General features: G+C 38.8%; 1 long non-coding RNA gene across 1 annotated transcript in view; it reads left to right on the top strand.

The window, feature by feature from the left end:
- LOC128851822 (uncharacterized) overlaps nucleotides 1-18152 on the top strand; it is a 42539-nt gene that overhangs the window by 23961 nt on the left and 426 nt on the right. The window contains exon 2 of the long non-coding RNA XR_008449316.1: nucleotides 16109-16171. This is a non-coding gene — a long non-coding RNA (uncharacterized LOC128851822). The remainder of the gene's footprint in view (nucleotides 1-16108; nucleotides 16172-18152) is intronic.

Genomic DNA, 18152 nt, shown 5'->3' on the forward strand with positions numbered 1-18152 from the left:
TATATGTTACATGCCTGAAAATACTTAAACAAACATAAGGAATGAAACAATAAATAGGCCCAGTTTTGCATTTTTTTCTGTGCAACTAATTCCCTCTGAGGTCAAATCACTCTGTGCTTACTGACTGAACTGTATGTAAGTATTGACCACTGACAGATTCTTTGAGGGCCAGTTAGGAATATAAGCAGCTTCCCATGGACTTCATTTTTTGGGTTGATTTGGTAAAATAACTGTAAGGGGAGAATGAGATGCTGAGTTTTGGGTAAGTGCAAAGAAAGTGATGTTTGTGACAAGCAGAAAGTCACAAGTTCAACATTTACAGTTTTTTTAATGTAGCATAAATAAAAGAACAGAAGAGGTTATTTTGTGTTTGATTTCTGTAAAACATCTGTACATTCCATTTTCTTTGGTGGTTGTGACATATTAAAAATGGGAAGAGGGAGATTTCCAAACCACTATAGCTAGCTACTGTGCATGATTCAGAGACAGTATTGTATGGAGGTATATGCACTACACAAATGTTAGGTTATGGCCAGATCTGTGAAAGGCATGTAGACATCTACGTTAAGACTTAATGTTGGACTTTGACACTTTAAAGTTCATTTCATTTCCCCACTGACAGCTATCTGAGAATATTTAACAAAACAACTAGCATCCAGTTGCCGCCCATGAGCTGCTAGGAGCTTTTCTCTCAGCTGAGTCACTCTATCAGACCGTAACATTTCCATTTTACTGCAAAGTGAAGCAAGTCTATGTGAGATATCATTGAAGGTGTTCCTCTGCCTGTCTGTATTGAGGAGTTTGATCTTGTGGGCAATTTCAGGTTGCAGGTTGCTATTGCAGTTACCATTGCTTTCTTTAAGTCCCCTTGCTAAGCATGAGCTCCTTGTTTACCAGATGTATGCAGATTTCTGCTTCACCTGCAATCACTTGCCATTTCCCTCTGAAAAATGAAATCTGTATTCTTTTCCTCCAAGGATTGTTTTGTATTAGGAAAATATTATCAGGTGCTTCTGTTACAGTTGTGGTGCTATTAACAAAAAAAAAGTAGAGAATAGTTGTGAAAGAAGGTAAAAATAGCTCTGATCTTAAACTACATATTTAGGATGTTCACCTGGGATACAGACAGCTTGAGGATCCTTTTTCAACAGTCTCTTGGCATTTGCATTAATTAGCTATTGGCTAGAATACACAAATGGTCTGTAGAGCAGGAGTGGGAACCTAGCACTCCTCACTTTAATCTGAACGCTCAAACTACTGAGCTACCAAGCCACATTTTTGCTAGTATTCTATCTTTGCTCCCTATTAATCATCAATGATCTTTTTTTAGAGGTTACATTCACTAAGCAATTCACAAACAGTAGTAAATCAGATAACATGGCAATAATAATAGAACATAAAATAAAGAAAACCCAAACTTGCCAATGCTATCTAGATGAGATCACTTTCAAAGTGAGAACTTACATACAATGAATTTTTTTATTAGGGTGCTATGAGACTAACATAATTATTACCCAAGTGTCTGTAGATAAGCTGATACCTGTGATAGATTAAAGTGAATCAGAACTTTAGACCCTCTGAAATAAGATAGCATTATACACAGTATTGTACTGTGGTCCATGAAAAAAAAATAAAACTTGCTAACTTTACTATACATTGAATGTATGTTATAGAGTCATAGAATCATAGAATCATTTAGTTGGAAAAGACCTTTGAGATCAAGGAGTCCAACCATACCCATCCACTACTAAATCATATCTCTGAGCACCTTGTCTACCTGCCTTTAAAATATCTGCAGGGATAGTGATTCAACTACTTCCCCAAGTAGCCTGTTCCTGTGACTGATAACCCTTTCAAAGAAGAAATTTTTCCTAACATCCAAGATGAACCTACCCTAGTGCAACTTAAGGCCATTCTCTTTCATCCTATCACTTGCTACTTGGGAGAAGAAACCAACACCCACCTTTCTACATCCTCCTTTCAGGTAGCTGTAGACAGTGATAAGGTCTCCCCCCAGCCTTCTTTTCTCCAGGCTAAACAACCTTCATTCCCTCAGCTGCTCTGCATGAGATTTGTTCTCCAACCTCTTCATCGGCTTTGTTGTCTTTTTCTGTACACTCTCCAGTGCCTCTAAGTCCTTGCAGTGAGGGATCCAAAACTGAACACAGTATCCAAGGTGTGACTACACCAAAACTGTAGAAAGCGTGTTAATACTGTTGGAACTGAAGAAATGCTTCCTCTTATTTTCTGGTCTAAAACCCCCAAAAAATCTATATTTTAGATGCTACAAGGTAAGCAATAGTTGCTGACCATTAAAACCTATAGATAAACAGACTGATTAAGGTCTGTGTGGAGTGAGAAATTAATACATACAGGAGTAGATTTACTCCACAGAATCGTAAGGCTCGAAGGAACTTGGGAGCATACTTAGTTCATCCCCAACCCTAAGACAGAAATAAATATGTAAAAATAAACTTTTGACAAATAGTTGTCTTTTTCTAAAATGTCCAGTGATGGTATGCTTCACCTGAGATCATGTCAAAGGTCCACAATAGAGCAGATGATAGACTCAGGTATCTGTATTATTCCAGTCTTCAAACTGATCCAGTGTCTTATTTCTCCGAAAGAAGTGTGTTGTATTTTAAATAGCTCTATAGAACAGCAGAATGGGTGAAAGTCTCCATAATAACCATTTTTTACTTACATCTATAAATAATTAAGAGAGAAAAAAAGACGTAGGTATAGAGTAAGATTAATTTCAACTTTCTCTAGAGAAGTTCAGAGAAGACAAAATGAATTACTCCCATTTATATATCTTATGGAACTACATTTCAGATAAGGAGAAATAGTGCATGAGAATTGGAAGGCTACTGAAGTTTACTGAAGATACAGAGCTGGGCCCTGCACAACGAAGAAAAAGAAGCAGAATATCATACAGACACAATTTCATTATACAAAATACAGTGTCGTGAATTTAAGGACAAATAAAGTGGATTTCTATGACAAGCTTGTAATTCATCACGTGGAAGTTGCACAGAAATGCAAAGACCTGACTCTTCTGTTTGGTCATGGCATGACTATGACTTGGAATGTCCTGCATGAACCAAACCCAGCTGCTGCTGCTGTTCTGTGAAGTCTCAGCTAAGTATTAACAGTAAAGATGGGAAATATTCAGCCCCTTTAAAAGGCTCTAGAATACTGTGTTCAAATCAGCTGCCCCCCATTCAGGAAAGAACACTTCAAAAGTCCCTGCTGAGAGGGACCTCTAGGGTGAGTAGGAGGAGGGGAAAAGAAGACACTTTATGAGAAGACATTAAAAGAGGTTGGCTTGTTTAACGTGGCAAAATGCAAGCTGTGAGAGCGTATGATTGCGCTCTGAAAATGTGTGTGCGTGCGGGGGAAACTCCTGTAGGGGAAGTAACTATGTTAAAGGTGATGGCTAGCAAAGCTAGGGGCATGAATTAACCATTAATTGGCTCAGTACTGGGAAGAGGTTTCTGGTCTGAACAACAAGGCTCTGGAAACACTTTCCAAGAGCAGTAAAAGGGATTGAAGTGCTAACTAGTGTTAGGACTGGAGCTCCACCAGTTTGTTAAAGGGATCTGTGTTATATCTGTGCTAGTAGGAGACAGGATAGCTGGAAAAATTCTCTATCTGCTCTATATTGTTAGGAGAACCTAAGTATTCTGCCAGGAATAATATTTCTTTTAGTTCTGGAGAAGCCAGGCCAAAACTTTAGCTAAGTTTAAATTTGTTTGCAGAGTAGGTGTAAGAAAGATATTGCAGTGCAAAGCAGCTGGGAGCTCAGCTGGGCTCGACCTTAGCTGCTCCTGGCCTCAGACAGGGATATAGGGAGGAAAACAGACACAGAAACACAAGAGAGAAAAGAGAAAGAGAGACAGAATCTAGCACATGTGATAGTGAGCAATCACTGTTAGAATTGGACAACCATGCCCATGTAGCTGGCTGGAAGCAAACTCAGTGTAATAGCTTGGTGCCACCAGCAAGCCTCCCATGCCTTTTTTCTCTTCCCGGAGTCCTAATAGCATATAACCACCTCTCAAGTGCTGTTAAAGTAACAAAAAAGGATAGTATTGAATCTTGTATTTAGGAAATTACCCTCCCTTTGCTCCCCTTCTTCCCTGGTAAAGTGGCTTTCAAATGTGAGGTAGAGCTGCATGGCTCTGATAGGGCTGAAATTGGTTCCTTTCAGCAGGTGTGTAATCACGGTAGATCATGGTTCTTGTTCAACTTAAACTGCATTCCAGATGTCCTGATATGCCACATCTCCAAATTAGATATTGTCTTACATTTCTCAGTGATTAAATAAAGATGTTTTTGGAATAAAACTGTTAAAGAAAGTAAGCTTTACTAGCAGTAACAAAAATTAAAAGTGAGCTGTCTTCAGTGTATGCAAGACAAAAAACTCCATGAATGTAGATAAAAGAACAGTTTTTATGCAATGACAGCCCTAGATCAAGAAACTGAAACATAGAAATGATAAACATACAGAAAAAAAGAAAGGCACATCAGGCTGCTTGGTACTAAAGACAACATCAATTTTATCTTGCGTGAACCAGCATGAGCGAAGAAAGTAAAATATGCAAGAAATGCTGCTAAATGCTGAAAATAAATTAGGATAGAAAGATATTTTGTCCAGATTTACTGTGTATTATAAAATTTTTCTTTTACGAAGGTCTGTCTCAGGTCACATCGATGCTGTTATTCTGTCGCCACTTAAGAGTACTGTGAATAGGTCCAAACTCTTGATGCATCCACAGAAAAAAACTTCATTTAAGTACAGGCCAGGTTGAAAACATATTTCAGCAGTTTAAGCTGAAATATGTTTAGATATATTTAAAGTCTGTTGCAATTAATTAGTCCCAAACCAAAAGTAACAAATAAAGATAATTTATTCTTAGGTAAATGTAAACAAAAAGCATAAGACGTTGTGTTTAAATGAGCTAAGAACTATAATATTCTCTTTCGGAGACTTTCAAAATTCTCACCTAATTGAAAGACTGCAAACTTGTTCACTGCATACGTTTTAAGTAGTTTGGATAATGCCTCCACTTTCTCTTCATTCACCACTGAAATGAACTTTTTTGGAAAAGATCTTGAGTTTCCTTGTAGTGACATTGTGTAAAGCCTACCATATTACATTTAGGTAATTTTAATGTTTGTTTATCTGAATTAATTTACACTATATTAATTTTTTAATTTTTAATTTAATTTCATTTTTATCTCCTCACTCCTTGATAGCCTTGCTATAAGAGAATATTAAGGCAAGAAAAGCTGGTAGGGATCTGGGGGAGATAGTCGGAAGAGAATGAGTTTGTACCCCCAGCTTGTTTTGTGGACATGTTCTGCCAGTTTGCAAGAGAGGTTTTACCAATGCGTTCAAGACCAAAAGGATGAGAACTGTAAATTGCAATGGAAAGCCAGTGTGTTTATGCCCCGTGGTGGGGTGCCTGCTTGGAGGACTCGTCATGTTTCCTTTAAAGTAGCTCACTTTGGTATGGATGCACTGCATCCATAAGAACAGCACAGGTCAACTACTATGGTATTTCCTTGTTATCTCTAGTTGGGGGGACAGCCTTGAGTTCTTCCAATGGTCTTCCTGGAATTCTCGTGCTGGGATGTGAAGTTGTCTTAGAACTCAGAGAGGCTTTCACATCGTTGGCTTGGTAATACCTGTTACACCCTGGTGTAACATTTATGCCAGCAGAAAAAAAAAAGAGAACTGAGAGGCACACTGGTATTTTTGCTTTTGAGTTTCACATGGAGCTGGTACTTAGACACTTAATGTAAGCCTTTGCTTTATTCCTTTGAAAAAGTGTTATCTTTTGCCTGTACTTCTTCCTACCTTCAATACTTCTCTTCTAAAGGGAATCCCAAAGCCCACTGAAGTCCATTGTAGGTTTCCTACTGGCCTACATGGATTTTGGACCAGATTCTAGTATGAAGTATCTTCGTCTGCACTACAAAAGGTCAGCTCTGAGCATAAGTTATGCTGTGTCTTGAGGTGACCTACCTATCATTCAAATCAAATTTTCTGAAAGTGGATAAATGATAAAATGTTTCTAAGTAGTTTAAAGGATCTGAATTTTTTGACATTCGTAATGAACTTAGCACAGCTAATGGCAAATCTGGGAGTCTTCTGCTTTTATCCTTATGAGTTGTTTGGGCCAGTAAAAATCCTTTCTTCTGGAATTTTAGCAACCAAATTATGGCCATCATGTGCTACCTTACCGTCATATAACCTGCCTCACCAATACTTAGTTTATTGTGAGCTACAAAGCATATAGTGTTAGATTCAGCATCTTCAGGTTATATTTATTGCCAATTGTTAAGGTAGTATCAATAAGAAATCAATGAATGATGTTGCCAAGTGGCCCAATAAGATCAGTATTCCCATTGCTAGTAAGAGGCCACAGACCCTATCCTAATTTTGCAACTTGAACATCAATATTTTTAGGGTTATAAATGCTTCAAATAGATATATGGCTCTGAGGCTGATCTGCTTTTGATTTAATGGCCTTCCAGGAGGAAGCCCTGAAAACCACTTTATTTTCAATGCACTACTAGAAAATATCTTCAGTGTAAAGGCAGATTTATCAAAGTGAGGGAAGGCAACAGAGTCAAGTTCATTGGTACTAAAGAATCTGACTACGTCTCTATGTGTTTGTGGTGAGACTGACTAGGGTGTCTCAGCTGAGCAGAGGAGCTGACTGTGGAAAACAGAAGACCAGCCAAATGATGAAAAGCAGCAACAGACCATTAATTTTTTAACAATGTATTTCCATAAATATGCTTTTTGTTGTAGGAAACTGTCTATGCCTAAGGTGGCTGTCTAGAAAATAGAGTAGTTTAAAGAAAAATTTTGTCTCATAATCAAAGAGAGCTGTCAAAACCACTTGGCAAACAAACACCCAAAGTCCTTAGTGCCAGAAATACTTTATTGCCAGAATAAAGTATTGCCTTTTAATGCCAGAAATGCATCATTCCTAACTAAAAAAAACCCAATGCTGAGTGTATCTGAAAGTCTGGCACAGGTTGCCACACAAGTACTTGAGGCAGAATTGATAGGATGTAAAAAAGCTCATAAACTGGGTTCCAAAATAGTATTTTTTGTCATTAAAAAAACAGAATAAATGTGCCTCTTGTTTCTGATCAATCCAATCTATTTTAAAGCAAAGATCTTTTTTAAGTAAGTATTTGATGAGTTTCTTGATCTCATTTCTAGTGTGGCTAACTGTATACATTGCCCTCAAATTCTGCTACCACAACGAGTATATTTGCTGGGATTTACTCTCAGTCATTGTTTCCTAGAAAGCCAACTGATGAATGCAGGGAAAGAAGCAGCTATAGATCAGGATTTCCTTGATTACTTTATTTACAATTTCTTATATGCTGAATCAAAATTTCTTGGTGATTCCTGCCTTTTTCGTGTATGATTTTTCCACCAAGTTTTTCCTTCTTCTTCCTTCTGGCTTTGTCCTCTAGCTAAAAAATATCCAAAATTGAATCCAAGGTGACTAGTCTGACAGGCTGAAGATACTGACTGAGAAACTGGATGGACTGCAAGTCTTCTGAAAGGAGCATCAGGACACCTCAGCCAAGAGTTTCTTAGCAATAGGGGTGTGACTTCAGGGTTTAGATCCAGCTTGTGGTGATGTTTGCTACTCCCAGGCTGCTTCAGACACTGGCAAGCCAAGAAGGGACACTTCATTTCCTTTATTGCCATTTATCTCCCTATGTCCTTTTTTTGTTGTTGTTTGAAGAAGAAAGAGCAAACAGAGCACCAGGGTGAGATTGTCTCCCAAAATATCTCTGTTCTCTGAATGGTCAGGTAAACCACTGCCTAGTTGCAATGTTCAGTTGGAGCAGGGTAGAGCTGTGGGCCTCTAGGACCTCAGCCTTGCTGTCTCCTTTGCGTAAGGAGGGAGACTTTCAGTTGACAAATTTCCTTTAGGGGTGTTTTTCCTCCTGTAAAAAAGAGAGGAGGAGAGGGGAAGTAAAGAAATGGCTTGTCTTTTTCTAACCTAGTATTGATTTAATGTTTGCCTACTTGAATAGCTTGTCAAGCAAAATCACGTACCGGACAACCAAGTTGAGTTACACTGAACACTGCAGCAGTGGAGCCTCTATGGTTCCTCCCCATGGGAAAGTGGCAGGGCACAGCATTCCCGGCCCTGCAGTTGCAATTTCAGACCCAACAGGTGGCAATCGCAGCCTGGGCTCTGTGCCTCTGCCTCCACTGAACACCTAGGTGAGAGCTTCTGCTGTTGAAATCCTCCAAATCCAGCAAAGCTGGCCCTCAAAATTCAGCTCTTAACAACCTGGTGCCTGTGACTTGTCAGGACATTTTCTGAGTCAGAAATAGCGTTTCACTCCATGTCAGAAGTCTGAAATAAGAGAAAGCAGCTGCAAACTACGGCTAAAGCCACAATCTCTTCTCAGTGATATTACCTGAAGTCACAGTGAAGTCCTTAGGCCCTTGTAGGTTTTAGCCTGTTGCAGGATTTGCCTGTCGTATTATATTTTCATTTCCATATTTGTTCCAGTGGTATGAAAACCTAAACAGTGTCAGAAAATGAAAGGCAGGGGATGGGGGATAGTGGGAGGGGGGTGAAGAACGGTGCTGTTAGTGAAGCTGAAGAGTTCACTCATTGCCATGGAAACATTCACATCCTAGCAACAGCTTATTGATAGCAAGATGACATGGAAAGACAAGAGCTGATGCCTTTGACTCACAGGAAAACAAGCTATCCTGGATTTCTAGTTCTTTACCTCCTTTTCTTTTCCAAAAATGCCTAGTGACATGAAAATGTCTAATGAATATCATTTTTCTTAATTGCTTGTGCTTTTGTGTTAAAACACACTTGCTAAGAAAAGTTGATACATTTGAGTATTATATTATCTAATTATCTGTCTGGTTAGAAAGATTATGAAAATGCAGCAAAAAAACCCAAAGGCATTAAACTCTCCCCTCTCCCCCCCAGCTTTAGACATTTAGCAAGGTGGTTTTGGATTAACTGCAAACATCAGAGGGTGATTGCAATGTTTTCTGTCCATCTCTGCACTTGCCAGAATGTTTGCCGCAGCTGACATCACTACGATGTTGCTCGTTGAGGTGTGTGTGGGGTGGAATCGGCTGCAGTATGGTCTGTGTTCCTCTTGAAGATGAGGGAGTGCATGTGACTGTGCTGGGAAGTATAAAAAAGCTTTCTCTATCTGTGTGTCCGTGGGTTAGGGTGGTTAGAGCAGCGCTCAGGTGTGTTTGCTGAGAAAATGCATTTCCCTCATTTTCCTGACATACAGTGATACAAGAAACTTCTCCTGGGTGAAGGCAGAGTACCGCAGCAGTCACTGTGCATGGAAGGAGATATATTTGAAAGCAAGAATCAGACCATTGTCAGTACCATAATATTATTTTTACTATTAAATACATTAGTGTTGTGAAATCCCAGTCATAAAGCAAAATTTAAATATGACTTGCTCCAGACCGATACCGAGGATCTTTTCCCCTGGCAGCTAGGACTTAATGATCAGTTTGTTTGCCAGTACAATTATTCATAGGTAGGAAGGAAACTCAACAATTCCTTTGTTGATTTTTTTTTTTTTTTTGTCGACTTGTTGGAAATGTTTCTGTTAATGTAGGTATTGCAAATAACTATTTTGGAAAAATGGGAGATGTATGATGTTGTTTTGTACATAGTATCACTACAGTGTAAACATTTGTTTAAGAGCTTTGCTGAACTGGATCCATATAAAGGAGTCCTTGAATGTTACATTTATTGTGAGGAGAACATTGAATCCGCAGCTAATAGAAACCACTTTTCAGAAATGTGACCTTTTATTTGTACATGAATTAAAAATGGAGCTAATCAAACATCCCAAGAGAAATCAGTAATGTTTACAGAGTTTATAAGCCCTGCTTATTTGCCTACTTTTTTGATAACAATAATATTTTAGGTCTTCTGATTTTTTTTGTTCCATTAGTAGCATTTTTCCCTTTGGAGACAAGGACTGCTTGGTTGATCAGCAAGCCAGGTTGACGTTCTGATATTACCATTGCATTAGGTTTACAATAAATGAGGTGACTGATGCTGTGGAGCCATTGGACCAAAAGTTAGAAATGTCTGAAGGAGAGGCAGAGTATGATAAGAACACCACCAAACTGGATATTTCCATGCTTGCTGCTCAGATGTAAGATTTCTATAGGAAGAGAGAAGCAGCATCTAGGAAAGGACTATGACAATAAAGCAGGACTTATATGGACTTCAGGATCCCATTCTGTGATCAGTATTTTCGCCGTAATACCAACAGTACTTTAACTAACTTGGTGCCTTCTGTTCTGACCTGGAGGTCCCTTCAGTACCAGCACTGCTACATTGCTGCATTTCCAGAGCAGGATCTACACAAGTGATGAGGCAGAGGACTTTGGCCAACAGCTTACTTGCTTCCCAGTAGTAAACAATAAATCAGAAGTAATCCTTGGAGTAGGAAACTAGGCTTGCCAGATTCTTATGAGTTGGCACAGACTTTTCTTTGCTCTTTCTGAGCCTCCTAGCTATGATTCCAGCTCTAGGTTTGAGAAGAGTGGAAGCTGTAGATGCAGAGATTGCCCTAAAAGACCATAGTGGAGGCTTTTCCTTTTCCTCACTACTTGCAAGGCAAAGCAGCATGTAGTGTAAATGGGGGACCACAGTCTGCCATGACTTTCATTTACTCATTTGTGTATATGAAATTCTTTTTTCCATTCCCCCTGCCTGGATTAATTTCTTTTAGAGTAAAGGGCAAGGGAGGCAATGATACAACAAATTCTTCTGTCAAGGCTGGTATGTCATCATGTAGCTTACGTGGAAATGCATTTTCCCTTCACTGAAACTTTTAGAGTCTTTACAGGTTTGAGAAGTTACATGTTTTGGAAAGGGAGAGACAGGCAGGGAAGAGCTGCAAATTTTGCGTCTCTCTTTCTGAAGAAGAATCAGCAAACAGTTCTGAATGTCAAAGCTCCTAATTTATCCCTCTTTACTGAAGAATAATATGCAAAAGGTACAATGCAGACTTTTCAAGAAATGTGATCAACAGTATTACCTTTCTTACGGGAGCCAGGTTTATGTTAACCTTGTGGAATTTCTTTAATTCTAGAAATCCACATTAATTCAGGGCCTAGGGTGTGCACCTAATGTTTCTGTGATCGTGATTTCTCTTGATCAACTTGATTCATTGACTGATTTGGGAAAATGTCATTTTACTTTCTTTCAGTTGAAGGTGTGTTACCTGTTAACAGGAGATTGATTAGTCAACATTAGCAGCTGGGAATACCTTTCCTTTTGTCACTTCAAGCAAATATGTCTACAGCTGGAGACATAATTATATGCGTTACTGAAACACATTTTTGCTATTCTTTAATTATATTTTGACAGAAAAGAAATGTCAAGGGAGAAGCACTTGCTTTTCAGCTCTGAAACATTTATATCTGTTGTACACGTTTGTCTCTGCTTTGTCACACCACATCCTTTCAAATCTTATTTTTGCTTCCTTATAGTTAGTGTCTTGCCATTTATACAAGGATTCTATAAACAGCAGCTATAGATTGTCTTCTCTGAAGGAAGAAGCCATCTTCACTCAGTTGCAGAAGTACAAAATCCAGTGGAGCTTTGATGATTTATACTGATTGCAAATCTGGTCAGTCTCTTAAGATTTCACTGCTGGCTCATGTTCCTCTCCGTCAAGTGCCAGTAAAGCCTCTATTCTGTGTGACGGGAGTACGAGGCATTAGCAAGGGTTACATATGAATTCAGTATTACTGTAAGCATTTTGATTCTGTTGTTCTGGTGTTTGCTCTGATATGCATCAAACAATTGGGAAGAAAAGATAAGAATTTCAAATGCCAAATATTAATTCTATCTTCCTCCTAAATAAGAAGTAACATTTATGTCTATTTGGGTTATTTCCCTATAAAACAGCCAAGGATAAATCTGATCTACAAGCACTTGTACCCATCTGAAATACAAAGTAAAATTTAGTCTGGGCTTATAACAATTTGATAATGAAGGCAGAGTTCATTCCACCTTCAATAATAACTTCCTTGTTCAAAGGCATATTCCTAAGAGGAAAGCTCAATCTTAAAAAACATCCAAAGCTAATTGAAAGAACCCAGCTGTAAGAGGATATAGGACAAGGTGTCACTTAATGAAGTCACTGAATTGGTGACAGTAAACACCAGGTCAGCAGCTGTCACTGTATCCCAATCACAAGAATTTACTAACAGGTCTCTTAAGTAATGTATGGCATTTCAGCTGTACTGAGTAGCTGATGAGGACACCATGTACCATGCTGTTTTCTTGAGGTGTTACATTACTTGTAATTGAGAAATACTCAAGGGAACAATCTACCATCCGTAAGCGATGCTGATGATTTGGGTGTCACATTTCCCATAAAATTATTACTGAGCAAGAGCTCTGATTTGATGTTGGAACACACTGTATTGCTTTGGAAAATTGTCGTACAAGGCACAGATGAGGCACAAACTTCAGGATCCTGCTGTTCATTGTTCTTGAAGGTGCTGCTGTACTGTTTAGAAACAAGAAGACATCCTACTGAGATTTCTGTTCATAACAATTCCTTTTTTACTTCATGTTGGCCTGCAGTTCAGGTTGACCTCTGAACTGCTGCTAACTCTTCTTCTCTAATTCCTCTTCTTTCTAGCACACAATTTGTAATCACACTTCTGAAGGATCTCGTATTTATTCTACCATCGCCAGCCCTGCAGAGACTTAAGACCGTGAAATCTGGAGTACAGAAAAGATGCACAAACCCCAAATTAAATGAAGACATACCACAAATTCTATCAACAGTTTCTTTTCTTCCTCACGTTGAACTCTTTCTCATTTGTTTTCTTAGGTTCTTTTTCCTGGAGCTGAGAGAATAGCTGTTAATGAAAGGTTATTTCAATAATGTTGTTCCCTTCTCTTTGCAGTGTGCAAAGAAAAAAGTGGCCATTCTCTTAATTGTGCTAACTGGAAAACAGTAATTCTTTGCATGCTTGTGTTTTGTCTAGGGCTCACCACTGAAAGCAACACTTGCTTTACTGGATCAACCAAGATTGCACAGTACTTCGGGGTGCTTGGACTATTTATCTGGAACATGAACTTGAACATTGCATCTCATTAATGAAATTTCAGACCAGATTCTTGGCAATAGCAGAAAGAAACCTACTGAATTAAGAGGAAAGTAGGAGTTAGAAGAAGGGTGGAGGGAAAGTGGAGACAATTTTATCTCCTGTTTTTTGGGTTTTTAAAATTTTTTTTATTGTTTGTTTCATTCAAAGAGCCAAACTGATGATTAATGACATCCCTAAAGCAGTCCAAGCCTTTCCTCAGCATCATAATTTCTGCTTTCCCTCCTTCTCCTGGTATTGCCAACTCAGCTGAGCAGGGTTCAAAGTTGTGCAAAAGTTGTTTCCCCCACGTCACTGTTCTCCGCCTTGTCCAAGAGGAGCACTACGTCTCTGAGCAACCTTAGATGAGTTGTGAAGTGGAAGAAATAGGGAACAGAAGGGCTCGAGTAGACAGGGAATAGTGGTGTGTGTGAAGGAATGGTTACACAGGTCTCCTGGTGTGAGAAAAGAGGACAGTGGTTAACAGGAATGAGGAGACCTGGTGTGTGGCAACATGGAAAATGGAAATATGGGATTGCGTGGATGAAGATGAGCTGATATCCAGTAGAGTGAAGAGAAGAATCCCCTAGATGAGTTAGAAACAGAGGGAGAGAGACAGATGGCACACAGGGAACTGAAGGGATAAAACAGAAGAAGGCAATGAGCCTATGCATGCAACACTTGCTCAGCTTTTAGAAGCAGTGAAGAATGTGACCTTTGAGGGCCGGGGCACATCTGCCCATTGTTATTTCAGAACAGCATGGAAGTTAGCTGATTATAATCAAGTTTTCAAGTAAGTTCTTTCGAATACTGAGTTAAAAAAATCTATTTACCTCAAGTATTCAAGGATGCATGTCTAAATAGACTTTCTACAACCAAATTATACTGTTGAAAGTCAGTCACTTTTTACCTTAACAGGAAGAGGACATGCAAGGAATGTGAAAACACAGGAACTCAATTAGAATAAAAATCTGAGCAAATACTTGGTGAATATATGACATTTTTTCTACTTGTGGTTCTTGAATAAAGCCTTTTCTATGCTTGAATAAAATTCAATTCAGCGATGAATAAAAAAATAGAAAGAAAACTCAGATTTATTTTTTGTGTTTTTAGAACATCTGAGAAAACGCAGTGGATTGGTTTATTGGTATTTATTTCATATTATTATTTGGCATGCCAATCGTAAATTTAAATAGATGAGAAGTAGATTTTCTGATATGGCATTGTCTGTGATTTAGGTTATCATAATACTTTTATTCAAAATTGACTTTTAGGCCTTTGTAGAATTGAAGTCTGAAATTTGTCTTATGAGTCAACCCTCTTTTTGATAAACCATTTAAACCAATGAGGTGATTATCAGTTTGCAGTAGGAAGAAAAACATTGAAATGCTGTAGAATGTGAGACCACAGAATGAAGACAGAAAGACTTGTGTTAAGTTTGCTTCAATGTGAGTTTCTGAGTAGTCTTGGCTCAGGGATCAGAATTTCATGTGCAACTGAAATATACTTTTGCACTTAATACAGGATGATAGATGGGTCAATGTCCTTGTGCTACATGCATGCAAATGCAGTTGAAGACCTTGTTCTCCTCTTGAGCTTTGCTAAGTATGCATTTGAGACCTTGGGAAGAACAGCAGATGTGAATAAAACCAGTTGTAGAGATTAAGGCTTAATCTAACCCATACAGCCTTAATATTGTGGTTTTTCCATACTTGTGTTTACGTCTGTAAGAACGCGTGCCTGTTTCAGCTTATGTAGTTCAGGAATAATTTTTTTCAACTCCAGTCATTTAGTATTTCCTGTATATTGTTAAACCACCAAACTGAAAGAGGACTTATGCAACCAAATAGATTAAACTTGATATTTCCCAAGATTTGAGAGCAAAAGTGATGTGCAAATTAGATTCCACATATTACCTTTATCCTTCAAGTATGTTTACACCTCAGTTTATGAAGTCAAGACGTAGGCTTCAGTTTAGAGTAGGAACGTTGAGGAGGGTATTTTTCTTGACTCGGATGCATAAGATCAAATGAGTCTTTGGATCTGTGGCTTTGGTTTCATTCATTTGGTTTCATTCAAAGAACCAAGCAGGAAATAAGGGTTTAAATCTCAATATGGATTTCTTCCTCACAGCTTCTCCATGTCTAGCTCATCATTCTGCAGCTATTAGATAGTGAGATTAATCTAAAGGCAGAAGATGTTGGCATACTGTAGAAGGAAGCACAGGGTTTTAATGATTCTTAGGTAAAGCAGAAACAAAAACACAAATGGAAAAGCATAATGCATAATATAGAACTTTCTAGAAATTTTAGAGAGTTTTATTGAAAGAATTAAGTCTGATTTCACATGTTTTTTACTTCTGGGGGTGCCTTTAGTTCAAAATGAGCAAGAGTCTTTTTGTCTACAGAATCTTCATAACAACTTAATCCCTTCTGAGTCCTGTAAATTTTGTACTGGGGATTTTTGTTTATTTGAATTTCATCTTGTACTTCATGCAGACGGCCAGAGATGGTGCTGAGTGCTCAGATACTGCAGAGTGAAAAAACAGTGGGAACTTGAACAGAAGAGATTTGGGGCATTAATCAAAGCTGCACTCAACTGCCACAAATTATGACTGCAAGTGAATTTAAAATTAGGGAAAAACACCGTGCTTGTAATACTTAGCCAAACAGCAGCAAATAATATTATTTTAGAAAATGAGGAAAGGATAAGGAAGCTGCAACACTGCAGAGATTTATTTGTTTAGTATATTTGCTGATATTTTATTGCTCAGTGAAATAAAGGCAATCTCTTTGGGATGAATTCATCTAGCCTTCATTAGTTAGGTATCAGAAATGTAAATAAGCTTGATTTACTAGGTAGTACCTGTGACTTGCAGCTCTTTTCTTCCAGTCTTTTATTAATTGCTCTCTCATTTCATATATCTCTTTTATTCAGGCATGAAAATCAGTGCAATATTGTGGCACTTAAGACATATGACAAGTTGCACCAAAAGTGGAGGTAAGCTTTGCAAACCTTTCCTTTGTTATGACTTCTTATCCAAACCCAAACGTATTTTAGTGTGCCAGGGCTCACTAGGGTAAGGACATCTGAGGCTTTCTGAGATGAGGTTGTTTTGCACTGTGTACTGGTCTTCTCCAGCTACTTCTTAACTGTTGCTTTTATGCTCTGATAATATCTTTTTTTATTTTGATTCATGTAAATATCATTAGAACATCAATACAAAGAACAAACAAAACCAGTTGAAAATTCCCTTTCACAACTTGATTTTTTTCCCCTGCTTTTATTTCATGTTTTCTGCTGCCAGCAACTTCGTCAAGCCCTTCTGATGCTGCATCTGTGGTATTGAATTAATTTGTTAATAACAGGGCCATGCTCCCTGGATGCAGCTGGAGAGCAATCTGATAGATTGAGAAAGGCTTGTCCCCACTAAGCTCTTCATTGATGCTTCTGGATGGCTCTGAGATGTCCTTCCTGCAGGGACAGGGGTATAGACCTGGAGCAACTTTAGGGCCTGGTCGCTTGACTGTCTAGGCACAGAATTTGTCTGAGTGGGCCAAGATGTTTTCTGGCCTGTATCAAAGCCACTCTGCCATGGAAATCAGTACACAGGGAGAATGATCTGCATTTGGATTTAGTCCTGACAGAACCTTGGCTTGCTGCTCAGTCCCATGATGTAGACGTTGCTTAAGGGGAACTTATGAAGCTGTTGCCACCCCATTCCTTTCCAAATTCTCATGCTTTTTTGTGTCTGTAATGCCCTTACTTGAATTACTTCTGACCTTACTTACCAGAATACAAGAGTAACTCTATGCCCCTAGTTTTATATCTAGAAGATTATCTGCAGCCATGCTTTCTTCCTCAGTTTGACTTCCTTTTCCTGTAGAGAGAAATATCTTCCTATGGGCAGAGCTTTGTAGGTTTTTGTTGTTTCCTTCTCATTCATTATGACACCAAAGTTCATCCCTTCCCCTCTCCTGCCAACCCGTGGCTTGGGCTGCTGTTCTGCAGGGATGCTCCTGTATCAAGTGTTCCTAACCAAAGGGCTGCCTTTGAGTCATAAAGTCAATAAGGACTGTGGAAATTATTGCACTTAGAAATCAAGGCAATTTTTGCTCACTATGACCTCCAAGATGTTTTCCCTTGGGCAATTTTCTGTTTTTTATTGATATCATTACACACTGGGGTGGGTATCCCCCTTGCAAAACTGCGAAGGCAAAAGCATAGGGAGACAGAGGGTACCCCAGCCTCCCGTCTCAGCAGGAAAGAGTGAGTTCCCAATGAGCAGCAGCTCTGACTCAGCATGGTTGAGGAAAAGGATGATAGGTAGCACTTTAAAACCCAGTTATTGTAGTTCGAGGTAAATTAGAGTCCGTTTTGTGACTAACTCACCTGTTGTAAGTAACATTTTTCTGAAAGCTAACTGCTTGTTTTTGAGACAGTGTTCTCAAAAGTGATAACACAGGGCATTGGTATGTAAAAAGGCCAATGCTTATGTTTAATCAAAGCCATCCTCAAGCTAGCAGAAAAGGAGCTGCACCTGCAAGGAGAGGCGAATAGGGCAGGTAACCCTAAACTGACCAACAGAGTGTTCTGTCCCTTAGAAGTCATACTTCACTATAAACTTGAGAGATCACAAAGGTCTCTTCCTCTTATGCAATGGCTGACGCCCAATGAGGAACTTGTGTCTGGTTGCTCCTGATCCCGGATCCATGCTTTCCTGAAATCACTTCCTTAGTCCAGCTTCCTTCTAGGCATGGACTCATTCCCTCGTGTCTGCTCTGCAGAATTTCTGGTGACGTATAATCATCGAGGGGAGGGGGCATGATCTCATCTATTTGTATATATTTTATTACTTTCTAATTATTTTAATTGTTATTATTATTGTTATAATTTCTTTAAAGATGTAGTTTTAGTTTCCAAAACATAAGTCTTTTTCCTCTCATTTCCCTCTCCCATTTTCCCTGTGGGGTGTGTATGG

This window comes from Cuculus canorus, chromosome 3 (genome assembly GCF_017976375.1).
Source record: "Cuculus canorus isolate bCucCan1 chromosome 3, bCucCan1.pri, whole genome shotgun sequence".
NCBI lineage: Eukaryota > Metazoa > Chordata > Aves > Cuculiformes > Cuculidae > Cuculus > Cuculus canorus.